This window comes from Giraffa tippelskirchi, chromosome 7, assembly GCF_054371585.1.
Source record: "Giraffa tippelskirchi isolate mGirTip1 chromosome 7, T2T-mGirTip1v1.2.pri, whole genome shotgun sequence".
In the NCBI taxonomy this organism is placed as follows: Eukaryota; Metazoa; Chordata; class Mammalia; order Artiodactyla; family Giraffidae; genus Giraffa; species Giraffa tippelskirchi.
The window spans coordinates 49,601,264-49,617,750 of record NC_137281.1 but is presented as its reverse complement, the minus strand read 5'-3'; the positions used below and the strand labels follow the sequence as shown (position 1 = coordinate 49,617,750).

Genomic DNA, 16,487 nt, shown 5'->3' with positions numbered 1-16,487 from the left:
AAATTCTGAAAGAAATGGGAATACCAGACCATCTGACCTGTCTCTTGAGAAACCTGTATGCAGGTCAGGAAGCAACAGTTAGAACTGGACATGGAACAACAGACTGGTTCCAAATAGGAAAAGGAGTACGTCAAGGCTGTATATTGTCACCCTGCTTATCTAACTTATATGCAGAGTACATCATGAGAAACGCTGGGCTGAGGAAGCACAAGCTGGAATCAAGATTGCCGGGAGAAATATCAATAACCTCAGATATGCAGATGACACCACCCTTATGGCAGAAAGTGAAGAACTAAAGAGCCTCTTGATGAAAGTGAAAGAGGAGAGTGAAAAAGTTGGCTTAAAGCTCAACATTCAGAAAACTAAGATCATGGGATCTGGTCCCATCACTTCATGGGAAATAGAATGGGAAACAGTGGAAACAATGTCAGACTTTATTTTGGGGGGCTCCAAAATCACTGCAGATGGTGCTTGCAGCCATGAAATTAAAAGACACTTACTCCTTGGAAGGAAAGTTATGACCAACCTAGACAGCATATTTAAAAGTAGAGACATTATTTGCCAACAAAGGTCCGTCTAGTCAAGGCTATGGTTTTTCCAGTAGTCATGTATGAATGTGAGAGTTGGACAGTGAAGAAAGCTGAGCACCGCAGAATTGATGCTTTTGAACTGTGGTGTTGGAGAAGACTCTTGAGAGTCCCTTGACTGCAAGAAGATCCAACCAGTCCATCCTAAAGGAGATCGGTCCTGGGTGTTCATTGGAAGGACTGATGTTGAAGCTGAAACTCCAGTACTTTGGCCACCTGATGCAAAGAGTTGACTCATTGGAAAAGACCCTAATGCTGGGAAGGATTGGGGGCAGGAGGAGAAGGGGACGACAGAGGATGAGTTGGCTGGATAGCATCACCGACTTGATGGGCATGGGTTTGGGTAGACTCCGGGAGTTGGTGATGGAGGCCTGGCGTGCTGCGATTCACGGGGTCACAAAGAGTTGGACAAGACTGAGCGACTGAACTGAACTGAACTGAACTGACTTTGACTCTTATTCTTCAGGGAACACTGGAGGGTTTTTGGTTTTGAGATAATAGATAGTAGAACTCTCACAGGCCCTTTCCAGACTCTAAATGGGACCCTGGCAGACACTGTCCAGCAGTGAACTGAGATATGTCTGTCATGAACTATGAGATAAGATGTAGTGCTCACAAGATGTGACTGTCGGAGCTAAAGAGAACTGCTTGGTCCCATGCAGAGCGAGAGTTCAGGGCTGTTGAAAGGTCAGGGATGAGCACACCAGGAAGAGGACTTGCTGGCACCCTTCCTCTGTGGCAGAAAAAGCTCATTTTTATTCTTTCTTTCTTTGGCTGCATTGGCTTTTGGTTGCAGCACCCAGGGTCTTTCCTTGTGGCGCCTGGGTTGTCTGGTTGTGGCACCTGGGCTCCAGAGCAAGTAGGCTCAGTAGCTGTGGTGCTCGGACTTTGTTGCCTCGAGGCTTGTGGGCTCTTAGTTCCCTAGCCACAGACCAAACCCGAGTCCCCTGCATTGCAAGGTGGATTCTTAACCCCGGACCACCAGGAAAGTCCCAAGAATCACCTTTTAAAAACCTTTGAGGATATGACAGAAAGCAGCACAATGTTGTAAAGCAATTATCTTCCAAAAATTTTTTTAAAAAAGAAAAAAAGCATCAAACTGGGGTGAAAAAATAAACACAATTTAAAAAAGAAACCTTTGAGGAAAGACTCTTGATGGTGAAACTGGGGGGTTGATCTGATGACCCAGGTTGTCTCTAAGGTCCTCAGATCAAATTACTTGGGAACCTGATTACACCAGTCTGTTGACATCATTTTACTAGAGAAGAGGAAGTACTTCCTCTGTGTGAGAGAATTCTGTGAATAGTAAAAGCCATAGCCTTGTATGTGGAGGAGGTTCTGGATATGGCTTCCCAGGTGGCTCAGTGGTAAAGAATCCACCTGCCAGTGCAGGAGACACAGGAGACGCAGGTTCGATCCCTGGATCAGAAAGATGCCCTGGAGGGGGGTATGGCAACCCGCTGCAGTATTCCTGCCTGGGTCAGTATTCCTGCCCGGAGAATCTCATGGACAGAGGAGACTGGCGGGCTACAGCCCATGGGGTCTCACGGATAGAGGAGCCTAGCGGCTGCAGCCCATCGGGTCACAAAGAGTCGGACATGACTGAGCGACTGAGTGCACGCACATACACTAGATATTGGCATCATTGATGGATGGTCCTTTATAACCAAAAACCATGGTTATACTGTATTTACTGCCAAGAGAACAAAAGGGTCTGCAACTAACTCAGAAGAAGAAAATGCTTTGCAGAATGTCCTACACTGTGGAGACTCCGCAGTGGAAAAGGGTATCTACCCTTTTTCTGCTAGTAGCTTTGAGATATTCTCTTTGACAGTGAAACTGTGGACTCGTGTTTATTTGTCTTCTTTATTAGTAATGACTCCCTTTGTGCCTTGCCTACACTGTATTCGATTCACCTCTAATCTTACAAACCAGCAGCATCATTTCTTCACATCTCCTGGAGGTGAGTAACGGTAGCTTAAAGGTTCAATTTTCATATGTGGGAAAAAAGGACAGAATATTTTCTGAGTATTGAGTAGCTGGAGGAAACAAACCAATGAACAAAATATACAAGTATAATGTATGTGATCCATTGACAGAAAAATCTAGCATTTTAGAGCAGTCTGAAAAGGCCAAAGGATTTTATAGGGTAGAATATTTCATGGACCTTTCAAGGATGAAGGAAATATGTTTTTAAACAGGGACTATTTTAAAGGCACCCCAGAGCTGCAGACATTTTACAACACGTGTTTCACAGCCCCTCCAGATCTGAACTTTTTCCCCCCATAACATTTGCCTTCCAAAAATGATTTCAGCATTGTGTAAAGAGAACATTGAATATTTCAGAGCTGTAAGTCTTGAGGGAAATAGCCTGTCTTTGAGGTTAGATAAATAAGTTTAAGCCATTTCTGATATTTTATACCTGTTTCAACAGAGCAAACATTTGTAGGTTTGAAAAACCATAAAGAATTCCGCCCGAGTTTTCCCCAGCCTCTGCAGTTCTTGGAAAACATCCCCATGTATGGTGGTGATGCTCTAGGTGTTGAGATGCTCCTTCCCTCAGTGCTAGAGTCGTTTGTCTCCCCTTCGACATCTACAAACTTCCCAACTCTGGCTTTATTTTCTGAAATCCTTTATCTGTGTAGAACATCACAGTCTGTGTAAACTCAGTATCCTATACCCCTTGCCATGCTGAGGTTTAGGTTTAAAGTGGAATTACCACTACTTGTGGACACGGGGGGAGAGGAAGGAGAGGGTTAATGGAGAGAGTAGCATGGAAACATCTACAGTACCACATGTAAAATAGATAGCCAGTGGGAATTTGCTGTGTGGCTCAGGGAACTCAAACCAGGGCTCTGTGACAACCTAGAAGGGTGGGATGGAGGTTCAAGAGGGAGGGGACATAGGTATACCTATGGCTGATTCATGTTGATGTATAGCAGAAACCAAGACAATGTTGTAAAGAGATTATCTTTCAATTAACAATAAATGAAGTGGAATTATCTATGATCCCTATCATTTGCAGGGTTTGGAGATGCCAAAGCCTTCTGGAACTGACTTCCGATCATTCTTGGGGAGCTTGCACTGCCCCGAACCCTCTGCTTCTCACTCTGCCACAGACCTGTTGTGGTCTCTCTTTTGCCCTCCATCAGCCAAGAATGCACAACTCACTTCCTTGACTAGTTTCTGTTCATAATAAGACATCCATGAATACCAAGCATTTGGCAAATATTTCAAGAAAAGCCAAAGATTCAGGGATCATGGCAAAGGCATGTCACCTCTCAGCCCTTCTCCTCCCTGTTCTTGCTCACCCTCAGCCTTCCTGTCCTCACCCCTAACCTCCTGGGATTGCCATGAGAACTTGAAGTTCTTCTCTCCCTCTTATACAGCCCCTGCCTACACACGCATGCAGCTAAACCTTCCAAGGTGTTCTAAAGGAAAAGCATCACCCTCTTTAGAAGACAGCCAGAGTTATGTACTGCAGAGAAGAACAATTTCTTTTTTTTTCTTAGAGTGTAGTTGCTTTACAATGTTGTGTTAGTTTCTGCTGTAGACCAAAATGAATCAGCCGTATATGCACATATATCCCCTCCCTCTTGGACTGCCCTTCTTACATCTAAAGGGAGTCTCTTGTAGACAGCTTATGGATGGCTCTTCATTTTTCATCCATTCAACCACTCTGTGTCTCTGTGTTGGCTTCTGTACAGTAGCTGAAGCAACCACATGTCCCAATTTTGAAGGAGAAGCCTCATGCATATAAATTTGTCATTCAGCTCAGCTCCCGATTGTCTCTCTAACATTTGTGCTTGTCGAAGCAGCCTACAGTATTTAAAAAAAAAAAAAACTTTTAATTTTGTATTGGAGTATAGCCAGTTAACAATGTTGTGCTAGTTTTGGGTTAATAGTGAAGGGACTTAGCCATGCATATACGTGTGTCTTTTCTCCCCCAAACTCTACTCCCCTCCTCAGCCTGCTGTATTTTTAACACCTTTTTATAACTAAGGATGTGCCAATACCTGTCTGTGTCCCACAGGGAGACTCTCATCACCTAGATTCAGGCGGGCTGGAAGTGAGACCCTCAGGATCAGGTTTTCTCTACATACCCAGACATACACAGTCCTGTGGTCCCTGATGGCCATCAGAAGATTTGGAGGTGTCCCCTGAGTAGCAGTTGCAGAAATTAGGGCTCCAAATGAGCATGTCAGCTGCTTTTCTGGGTGATGCTAGTGAGATAGAGTGAGGCGGAGGGTCAGTGCCAAGAAGCCACTACAGCTGACAGCCTACGTTCCCTAAAAGCAGCTACACAGGCACTAAACGTGAGCCAGACCTGAAGCCAGCCCTCGGACCAAAGCTCCAGGACAAGCAGAGAGAGCTCCTCCTTAGGAAGGCTGGGGGTGTGTTTCAGTGCACTGCCTGGGCAGTGCTCGGGAGGTGGTAGCCTGCCAAGGACCATCTCTCTGATTGCCACAGTCCCATGGGACCCAGGAATGCAATCCCCCACCCCCTACACCTCCCTGTCCTCCCACCGCCTCATCCCACCCCTGTCCCTGCCCCCAACCCCCCCACCCCGGCCACCAGAGGGACGAGACCAAGGTGCATCCCCTGGGTGGCAGCTACAAAAACCACGGTACAAGGTACAGATGAAGACAAAAACAGACTCACGGACTAAGAGAGCCTTTGGTTACCGAAGGGGTATGGTGGAGGGGGATAGACTGGGAGTTGGGGATCAACATATATACAGTGCTATGTTTAAGATAGATAACCAACAAGGACCTCCTGTACAGCACAGGGAACTCTGCTCAGTATTCTGTAACAACCTAAATGGGAAAAGAAGTTGAAAAAGAATAGATACATGTATATGTATAACTGAATCACTTTGCTGTACACCTGAAACTAACACAACATTGTTAATCAACTGTACTCCAGTATAATATATATATACCAGGGTACCAACAGTGATGTCTTCCCTGGTGGCTCAGATGGTAAAGAGTCTGCCTGCGATACGGGAGACCCAGGTTCAATCTCTGGGTCAGGAAGATCCCCTGGAGAAGAAAATGGCAACCCATTCCAGTATTCTTGCCTGGAGAATTCCGTGGACAGAAGAGCCTGGTGAGCTACAGTCCATGGGGTCACAAAGAGTCGGACACGACAGTGACAAACACTTTCACTTTGGCTGACAGTAAAGCTTGCTTCCGGTGAACACCGGCACCACGGAGCGTGGCAGAGGGGGAGCTTGCAGACAGCTCCCAGCCGCAGGAGTCTCTGGAAGGGGTCACTGTCAGTCCCAGATGCAGGTTTTGTCAGAAACCTGTCCCGGGGACATAGTCAGGATGCTTAGCTAATAGGCTTCCTTCAAGGAAGAAGGAGCACCTGGGTCTCTGGCCTCTCGCTGTGCCCTGGGGGAGTTTAAGAACTCTTTCTCCCCTGGGTCCCCAGGTCAGCATCCTGTGGGACCCAAAAGTATTAAGCCCCATTAGCCGCCAGAGCAACGTGATGCAGAGGTGTCCCCTGACCACAGTCACAGAAATCAGGGTGCCAGATACGAGTATGAGCGCTCTTCCAGGTGACTCCAGTTATTACAGGTTCCCCTGTCCTCCAGAGTCAGGTGATCCAGAGGTGTCCCCTAGATGGCACCCACAGAAGTCAGGGCCAACTTGAGTAAAAGCTCTCTCCTGGGAGATTCTGGAGCTCTGGAGCCCGGCAAAGGGAGAGTATGACGGTGTCACCTGCCGGGCCTTGTCCCTGGAGTATTCCAGCAGGCTCATACGAGTGTGTGTTAAATTAGATGCCTGCCCCTCAGGCCTCAACATGTTTACAGCAACTTGTCATGTTCTCTATTCCTGCCCTCCAAATAGGATCATCTGTACCGTTTTTCTAGATTCCACATGTATATGTTAATATATGATATTTGATATTTGGTTTTCTTTTTCTGACTTACTTTACTCTGTATGACAGACTCTAGATTTATCGACATCTACAAATGACCCAATTTTATTCCTTTTTATGACTGACATATAAGCATGGGGTAGGGAGAAGGGAAGAGTGGGATGAACTGGGAGATTACGATTGACATACATACACTACTATGTGTAAAATAGACAGCTAGTGGGAACTTGCTATATAACACAGGGAGCTCAGCTCAGTGCTCCGTGATGACCTAGAGGAACGGGATGAGGGGTGGGATGGGGGCGGGGGTTGGGAGGGAGGGGATATATGTATACCTGTACCTCATTCACTTTGCTGCACAGCAGAAACTAACACAACATTGTAAAGCAGTGTACCCCAATTTAAAAAAATAATAAAATGCAGTTATTTTATTTATTATCCTGTTTTGTTTTTCTTTCCTAAATATTTTATTATACCCTACAAATCCTTAACCATTTAAATGTTTGTGAATTTTGACTTTTTTTTAAATTTATTTATTTTAGTTGGAGGCTAATTACAGTTATTTTAAAAGAAAAAAAAAGTTTATCAAATTCTCTATGCAGGTCTGCTCTTCCTCTTATTTTCCCTGTTTCAGGTAATGGTACCACCCTCTATCTGCATGTCCTCCTTAAATCCTTTTTCTCCTTCACTCCCCTGTATCAAGTCAGTCACCAAGTCCTATTGGTTCTTCTTCTTGCGTATTTACTAAGTTGATCTGTTCTCTCTGGTTCCCCTACTCCCACCCTTTCGTGTCTCACCTCAGTTGGTTCAGTGACCACCTAACTGGTCCTGCTGACCCTTGCCTTACCCTTTCCCATTTGCATCACATCCAGGTCAATGTTTCTAAAGCACCAATCTGATATGTTACCGCTGCTTCAAATAATTAAGCCGTTTTCTATTTCCTTTAGGATAAATTCCTTACTATGGATAATATTAATAAATTTTCATTTTATGGGCACCTGCTTACCTATTTAGTCATCTCTCCTTACTCCCACTCCATGTACTTTAAACTTCAGTCATAAAAAACTCAATTTATGATTCCCCAAATGCATTATATTTTCCTTCATGTCTATGCCTTTTTGTACACCATTCCCTCTATGTAAAACAATTTTCCCCCAATCACCACCCCCTTGTCCTCATGTATTAGCTTAGCTGTTCCTGCATGTTAAAATCTTAGCCCTCTCTCCAGTCTGCAGTAAATACAGTTTTTATGTGTCAGTGGGATCCAGTGTTTATCAGAAGCCCTTATATCATGTTATTGCAATCATCTGTTCCCCCTGTAAAGCCCCCTTCTAAAATTAAGTTTCTTGAGGAAAATTAGTGCACATCATATCCTTAGTTCCAGCATAGAGTCTCACACAGAGTAGGGATTTTGTAAACATTTTTGAATGAATGAAATAATGGTAATGATTTATTTCATTTCAAAGTATAAGATATATAGTCAAAGCTGTACTCAAAATTAATAGGTTTAAATATTTTAAGTTTTTTAAAAGCCAATTCTCTGGTGGCTCAGTCAGTAAAGGATCCACCTACAATGCAGGAGACCTAGGTTCGATCCCTGGGTTGGGAAGATCCCCTGGAGAAGGGAATAGCAACCCACTCTAGTATTCTTGCCTGGAGAATTCCATGGACAGAGGAGCCTGGCGGGCTACAGTCCATGGGGTTGCAAAATATCAGACATGACTTAGTGACTAACACTTTCCCTTTTTCCTAAATACTAACTCAAAGTTTTAGAAATTTCCATGTGAGTTAGAGTTACAAGGACATTTCTTTGATTTGACAACTATCAGAAAACAAAAGCAAACCACCTGCTTAAGGGTAAAACATTAGTAATGTTCCCTTTAGAGTTGGAAGCGAGAGAAATGTGCCTGCTCTAACTTACTATTCAGCATTGTTCTAGAGACTTTAGTTAATACAATGCAATAGTTAATAGAAAAATACATAGGGCTTCCCTGGTAGCTTAGATGGTAAAGAATCTGCCTGCAACGCAGGAGACATGGGTTCTATCCCTGGGTCCAGAAGATCCCCTGGAGAAGGGAATGGCTACCCACTCCAGTATTCTTGCCTAGAGAATTCTGTGGACACAGGAGCGTGGCAGGCTACAGTCCATGAGGTTGCAAAGAATCAGACATGAATGAGCGAGTAACATTTTCACTTTCATAGAGATAAATATAGGAAAAATGATAAAATTGTCATTACATAGAGTTGATATGATTGTTTACTATTAAAAAAAGAAAATTATTTGAAAACTATTCAAAATAACAAACTTTACTAAGATGATTAGGTACCAGATAAATATGCCAGTGTTTATTGCTTTCCTAATTGTCAGCAATAAACAACTATAAAATATATTTAAAAGAGCCTGCTTACTATGGAAGTAAAAAATATAAGATGCCTAGTAATAAATCTATCAAGAAATATACAGGACCTACCTACACTCTGGTTAAGAAGTAAGTTCTGGAGGAAAGTGCATAGGTGTGAATTTCAGATCCAGGGTTTGCTAGCTGGTGTCCTTAGGGAAGTTTAACCTCTCCTTGTGTTTATATTTGAAAAGAAACAACAATGAAAGATAAGTATGCCTGTGATTAGCACTTCTCTGGATATTTAGGTTCTGGGCTGGCTTTGCCTTGACCAGCTTCCTTAGCTGTAAGACAAAGCTAACAATGACTGCTTCCCCAGAGTTGGAAAAAAACTGTGAGAATCTAAGGGTTCATGAAGCATGTGTTTTGCCTTTTGTGAGATGCATAGCAGATTTCATAATTAGAGCAGTGACATCTCTTTTTTGTCAGAAAGCCTTGTGGTGTCTGCCAGTTTCTCTAGGCAGAGCACTGCAGAAGATGGGACATCCTCAAAACCAGTAACCTTGCTGGATCTCAGACATCATCCGAGGTCACCCCAGCTCTTAAGAATCAAACGAGGGACTTCCCTGGTGGTCCAGTGGTTAGGATTCTGTGCTTCCAATGCAGGGGGCCCGGGTTCAATCCCTGGGCAGAGAACTAAGATCCCACATGCCATACAGTGCGACCAAAACATAAATAAAAAATAAAAAGACACCAATTTAGACAAATGCAAATGGACTTATTTTTTAAAAAGGAACCTAATGCAATTCCTCTGAGCTTCATACCCAACAGCCCAGCAAACTGCTGAGACTTCGAGACTTCTCAAGATGTGAGGGAAGAAATTCTTTCAATCCCTCATGTTCCTCTCTGTGTCCCGAGATGTTACATACAGTCTGTTCACCCCACACTGACCCAAATGTAAAACGCAACCCTTCTTTGTGTTCCCTGATAGTATTCTGTTTCACAAAAGTGGGGATGAGCAAAATCTATTTCCCTAAAGGTTTTGTATCCTTCCTGAAGGAGGAATGTCACATTGCATGTGCACAGTGGGCCACTTAACGATCCATATTTGATATTTTTTTTTCGGAAAGCCTTCTTTGCGACAACCCACTGCTAGGAATTTCTCTCTGTTTCTCTGCCTCCACATTGATCTGGCTTCATCAGCTCCTCTTTTCCAACCAGTCTTGCGTTACCTTTACTCAACTTCAGACTACTCTCCCTTTCCACTGCAAAGCAAGCCCACCCTCTTTGGCTCCTGTTCTTTGACTCATAGATGTAAACTACCCCCTTGCTCAGCTGACCAAAAAGCCCTTTGCTTCAGAAGCATCCCTCGCCTGCCATAGAGGAGTGGTAGAAATAGAAAGAGCCATTTTTCTGCTCAGAATCAAGATGCTTCATACTCTGCCTCTGTGTGCGTGCTTGTGTGCCAAGTTGCTTCCGTCCTGTCTGACTCTTTGTGACCCCATGGACTGTAGCCCGCCAGGCTCCTCTGACTGTAGGGTTCTCCAGGCAAACATACTGAAGTAGGTTGTCATCTCCTCCTCCAGGGAATCTTCCCAACCCAGGGATCAAACCCACATCTCCTTCATCCCCTGCATTGGCAGGCAGGTTCTTTACTGCTAGCACCACCTGGGAAGCCCATTCTGGCTCTACATCTCCATAATTTATAACTAAACTCTGTTCTAGGCAATGCAGTTTCCCGTGCTATGATCCAACACCACACACAAACACACACACAGAGCTTCCCACCCTGTGATCCAGCACCACACACACACACACACACACACACACACACACACACACACACTCGCAGCTTCCCTGGAAATCTGGCTTCCATTCACACTGCTCTCCCAGGAAGAGGTGGTCTTCACTGCCTTGGTAATGTTGCCCCAATACCTCCCATTGATAGCTTACAGTGAACAGTGTCGAATTCATGATCTCTGAAGGAGAGAGTTTTGCTTTGGGACCAAAGACACAGTTTCAGTCACTCAGAACTTCATATGGCCAAAGTTTTATTACAGTGAAAAAGGGACAGAGAAAGCTTCTGACTTAGACATCAGAAGGGGCGGAGAGTGCCCCCACTCACAAGTTCGGGTGTGGCTTTATATACTTTTTCGATTGGTTACTAGCAATAGATTAAAAGAATATCTCAAGGTTTTAAAGGTCTTTCTAGACCCACTCCCACAACATACATCTTAAAATAACAGGATTAGTCAGAAGGTTTTTGTTAAGAAGGAGAAACATTTCCTCAAGCAAGATACATTGTTGTTATATAATCATTCGTTAGCTCTGGGCTTAAAGAAAATTAGTTTTAGGGGAAATAGATTGTGGTTGTAGAAACTGAGAGCTTAAGAAAAAATGTCTTAAGTGACTAAGACAAGGAATGTAGAAAAAAAGTTTGTCCCTTTCTCGTGCTCGAGGGTCCTGGTCTCCTTATTGACCTACCTAAGAATTAGCTCTCTCACTGACCTTTAAGCCACCTGAGTTCTCCGCTCCTGTGTGAATCCTTCTCTGGTTGTGTTGGACCTCTGCTTTCTCTGGTCTCAGCGCTTGGTCCCTGACTGAATCCTGACACACATTAGTCTCCAGTTGTTTCCTCCACTAAACTGTGGTCCCTTCGTGGTAGAGACCATGTCCCATATTTCTTTTCTGCCCTAAGAATACAATATAGTATGAGGCACCCAGCAGGTGCTCAATAATTACTAGTCAGTGGAGTCTTAAGACAGCTTGCCGTGGAGTCAGTATTATAGTTTGGGAAAGGTCATTGCAGTGAGCCCCTGGCACAGGATGGCATTTGGATGCTTCTGCTGCTGTCTTTAGGGATAATATCTGGAGCTCAGCAAACTCTTGTCACCAGAATGAGCTTCAAGTTCCAACGGTTTGAAGACTCAATAAATAATGCTCCTCTTTCCCCCTAGAGTTCGGAAGCGATTGAGAGTTAATCACAGAAGTCAGCTAGACTGACATGAGAGATCATTCATTACTCCTTCTTTGTATCTCCAGCACCTCAGACAGGTGTAAGTATTAAATAAATGTCTCATAAATGGATAATATTGGATTAATGGCAGAACCGGTATGAGATTATAGAATGCACTGCTGAACTAAGGGGATGATGGAAAGAGCTTTCTCCATGGCTTTTCTTGTTGGCAGTTAGAGGAGCCCAGAGACATAAATGGGTTTCTCCGATGGTTCAGCGGTAGAAAATCCACCTGCAATTCAGCAGACCCAGGTTCAATCCCTGGATTGGAAAGATCCCCTGGAGGAGGAAATGGCAACCCACTCCGGTACTGTTGCCTGGGAAACCCCGTGGACAGAGCTGTCTGGCGGGCTACAGTCCATGACGTTGCAGAGAGTCGGACACAGCCCAGCACACGTGCCAGCACAGAGACGTAAATAGATGGGGAGTTGGAATAGGCACGCATGAAGCACTTCCATGTTCATTACCTCTTTTGATGTTTACAGTAGCACAGTGTTGGGGGCAGTAATCTTTTATCCAGTTGTATAAATGAGGAAACCTGAGACTCATAAAAGTGTGCACTGAAGCCCACATACATGGTTGTCTCTTTCAGTGTTCCTCATGTCACCCGCCTGGACTCTCAGCGCTGGCCAGAAAGACCCTGGTATACCTCTTGTTGTTGTTCAGTCTCTTAAGTCATGTCTGACTCATGGTGACCCCGTGGACTGCAGCACCCCAGGCCCAAAGACCTCTGTGGTCCTCTAGGACCTTAATATGGAAGATTTTCAACAGATGGGGTAGGCTCAGCCTGTCTAATGCTAGTGCCTTCCCTCAGGTCCCTGAGAAGTCAGCTCCAGCCTTACCCCTTCCTTCCCCCCTCCACTCAGGAGTCTGCATGGTGTCTCAGTTCTGCCCCACACACCTCTTCTCTTCAGACGTCTCTGCAGTCAGGCAGCACGTGACTCTAGTAACGTGACTAAGGACTCAGGAATGACGTCACACAATATACAGCGTTCCTCCACCATCGTCTGCTCCTACACTTATGCTGCATAACCTTCCTAAAAGCGAGCACCTGTCACCATGTGAGGCCCCCTATAAAGCATCACCCCTTGTCCTCTTCCCAAAGCTGTCTGGAAGGGAGGAGCCTGTCAGCCCCAGCTGCTTCCTCCAGTCCCTTCTGGAATTCTGGTAAATGTATTTTTTCCTACCTTGTTAGTTAGGCTGTAAACCCTGAAAACATGTAGAGATCCTATGTGTTAGTGTAGCTAAGAACTTGTTCAACTTGTCCCTTCCATATGGAAGCTTTAAAAAAAAAAAATTCACTCCTGAGGAAGCCCATGGAGCTCATATCCCAAATGTTCATCATTATTTGTGGTAACATAGGTATTGGTTTTCTAGTTGTAAAATGATTGCTAACTTGGCAAGATTTGCTAAGGATTGTTGAATCAATTCTTTCATTGGTCTTCTTTCACAAGTATGTTTTCCCACACATATTAACTGTGTTATGTTTCAGTGCTTAGTCACAAGAACCTAATCTAAGTATGTCTTGCAAAACTCTTTAAGAGGCCAAGAAAGAGGAGGAGAGTTAAGAAAATCAAAATGTTTATGAGAATGAGGTTTAACTCTGTGTCTGAGGACTTGTAAAGCATGAAGATAATGGGACCCTTTATTCTCAAAATAGTGACATATTATCTACAGCTGTAGATTCAATATCAGACTTGAGAATAAAGATCCTTGGTACTTAGGATAAAAAAGAAAATCAGAAATGCTTGAATCACAGGGAGCATGTACTGCTGATCTCAGCTCCTTGTAGCTTAAAATGAGTCAATTGTGAAGGACACACAGAAGTTGCTGTCTGACCTCATGTTTTATTATGTCTACTCTATAGGGATAGTAAACGCTACATCATTTCAATCTTTTAAATCTTTAGCTAGTGTCTTTTATTTTCAGATTATGTCACATAGAATGTAACTGCAAATAGAGATTCTAGAGATGTGGATGCAGTGAGAGCATAGAAGGAGAAAATCATGTTGAGTCGCCATTCAACAAGCCAGCTCATGTTATTTATGACATCATTATCTAGGGGTATTTACGTGATACCATTTTCTCTTCTTTTAGACATAACGCTACCATCCTTACAAGCACCTTCATCCATTCATTCAACATTCATCGTGGTCTGTTTGCACTACCATAGCAGCATAGCACAGACCAGAATGGAGGGGGCAGCTTATAAACAACAGGCACTTACTTCTTGCAGTTCTGGAGGCAGGGAAATCCAAGATGAAGGTAGGGCCAGATCTGATGTCTGAGGAGGGCCAGCTTCCTGGTTCACAGATAGTCATCTTTTTGCTGTGTCCTCTTATGGCCAAAGGGATGAAGGGGCTCCCTGGGGCTTCTTTCATTAGGGCACTAATCTCATTCATGAGGGCTCCGCCTATGTGACCTAATTACTTCCCAAAGCCCCCACCTCCTGGGTGTTAGGATTTGACACATAAATTTTAGAGAGACGCAAACATTCAGACACAAACATAGCAATGTTCAACAAATATTTGCCCAGTGCTTGCTTGCTTTTGCCAGAGCTGGGGATACATAGATGACCTAGCCCTTGAGAAGCTCATAGTCTAGAGAAGGAGATGGTCATGTGAACAGATGTTTTGAAGCAGAGTGACAAACGCTGTAATAGTTGTTTGTTGTTCAGCTGCTAAGTCATGTCTGACACTTTGCGACCCTGTGGACTGCAGTATGCCACACTTCCCTGTCCTTCACTTCTCCTGGAGTTTGCTCAGATTCATGTCCATTGAGTTGGTGATGCTATCTAACCATCTCATCCCTCATCCTCTGCCACCCCCTTTGCCTTTTGCCTTCAATCTTTCCCAGTATCAGGGTCTTTTCCAGTGAGTCAGCTCCAAACGACACAGTAGCTCTGAGGAGGGGTCCCTAATACTCTCTGGAGAAGCCAACCAGATTTCCACATAAGTCAGGATGTTACCCTGGGAGGAGGAAAAAGAATGTTCCAGGCAGAGAAATCGGGATGTGCAAAGGCAGAGAGAAGTTCCATGTGGAATGGGACATGAAAATCAAATGAATGCCTTCAAATCAGTTAATTAAAAGATTGGATACTCATGAGGTTGAAATTGGTAAAGGTGACATCTTCGGAATATTTACAACTTTGATTTATTGAAACTGCTTATATTGTTCTACCACCTTCTCCACACACACACATGCACCACACACACACGTGTGTGTATATTGTGGAATATACCAACCCTTCAGTGGCTAGCATTTCAAAGAAATTCATTTGTCACCTTAACAAATACTGGCTGAGCACCTAAGTATGTGATATGTCTAGGCTCAAGGATTTGGCATTCCAGTCAGAGAGATGGATAATAAACCAGTAAACAAATAAGTGTACAGGATATTTCTCTGTGGAAAGTGATACGAAGAAAAGGAAATAGGGTGGTGAGCCCAATGGTGATTGCGCATCACTACTTTAGCCTTCTGAGGATGTGATACATGAATCCAGACCTAAAGGATGGGGTGGAGCCATCCATCCCAAGAGGTGAGGAAAGAGCATTTCTGGCAGAGGGAACAGGCAGCACGAGGACTCGAAAGTGAGCACAGGCTTTGCGTGGTCAAGGAACAGAAAGAAGATTCATGTGGTGAGAGTGCAGTGGGGTAGAAGGAGAAGGGAGGGGTATGAGATGAAGCTGGAGAGCTTCTGAGGACCAAACCATTCAAGGCTTTGAAGGTGAAGGTAAAGCTAGAGTTTTATTCCCAAAACGTGAGAAGCCACTGAGGAGTTCTATATAGGAGGAAATAATGATCTTCTTTTTCAATTCATTTGTGTCAAAAATCATTCATCATAAAACGAAATAAAATCAAATTGGACCTCATCAAAAATCTGCTAATCAAAGACACTAGTAAGAATATGAACACATAAGCCTTAGACTGGGAGAAAGATTGGCAGTACCTGTGTCTGATAAAGAACTTATATCCAGAATATATGAGGAACTATTACAGTTTAACAATGAACTCTCCCCTCCCCGAGAAAGACAATGGCAAAAAACTTGAAGTTCACAAAAAGACTGACAGATGGAATCAGGAAAATGAAAAGTGAAAGCACGATGAGATGCAGTACCACACCCACCAGAACAGTGAAAAACAACTGATGACATAAACTTTTGGGCATCAAAAGAAATTCCCAATGCGCTGCAGATAGATGGATAAAATGGGACAACCGCATTGGAAAACTATGTGGCAGTTTCTAATAAAGTTAAGCACATACCTCCCCTTGACCCAACAATTCCATTCATAGGTATTTACCCAAGAAAAATGAAAACATGTTCACAAAAAAAGAAAAACTTACAACATGTTCTTTGCAGTCTTTACTTCATAGTGACCATCAATAGGAGAATAGATAAACAAACCATGGTATATTCATACAATGGAATAGTATTCAGCAATAAAAAAGAATGAGTTACTGATATACACAACAATATGGGTGAATCTCAAAAACATTATGTTAAGCAAAAGAAGCCAGACAGAAAAGAGTACATATTGTATGAAGTCCAAGAACAGATACTACTGATGTATGTTGACAGAAATAAAGAAGTAGTTGCCTGGGAGAAGGGGCAGTGCAGTTCATTTCGGTTGCTCAGTTGTGTCTGACTCTCTGTGACC

The 16,487-nt window shown here is 43.7% G+C and overlaps 1 protein-coding gene and 1 non-coding gene across 7 annotated transcripts in view; both read left to right on the top strand.

Moving 5' to 3' along the window:
- LOC145514249 (ADAMTS-like protein 3) overlaps positions 1-16,487 on the top strand; it is a 101,467-nt gene that overhangs the window by 56,675 nt on the left and 28,305 nt on the right. For 2 of the 6 annotated variants that reach the window (XM_081511582.1, XM_081511578.1), the window contains exons 7-8: positions 11,770-11,868; positions 12,421-12,604. The exons of the other annotated variants lie outside the window; for them this stretch is intronic. The gene's annotated coding sequence lies outside the window, so the exon portion shown is untranslated. The remainder of the gene's footprint in view (positions 1-11,769; positions 11,869-12,420; positions 12,605-16,487) is intronic. 6 annotated transcript variants of the gene reach the window in all.
- TRNAG-UCC (transfer RNA glycine (anticodon UCC)) lies at positions 9,436-9,508 on the top strand. The gene has a single exon. It is a non-coding gene; the product is annotated as a tRNA-Gly (tRNA).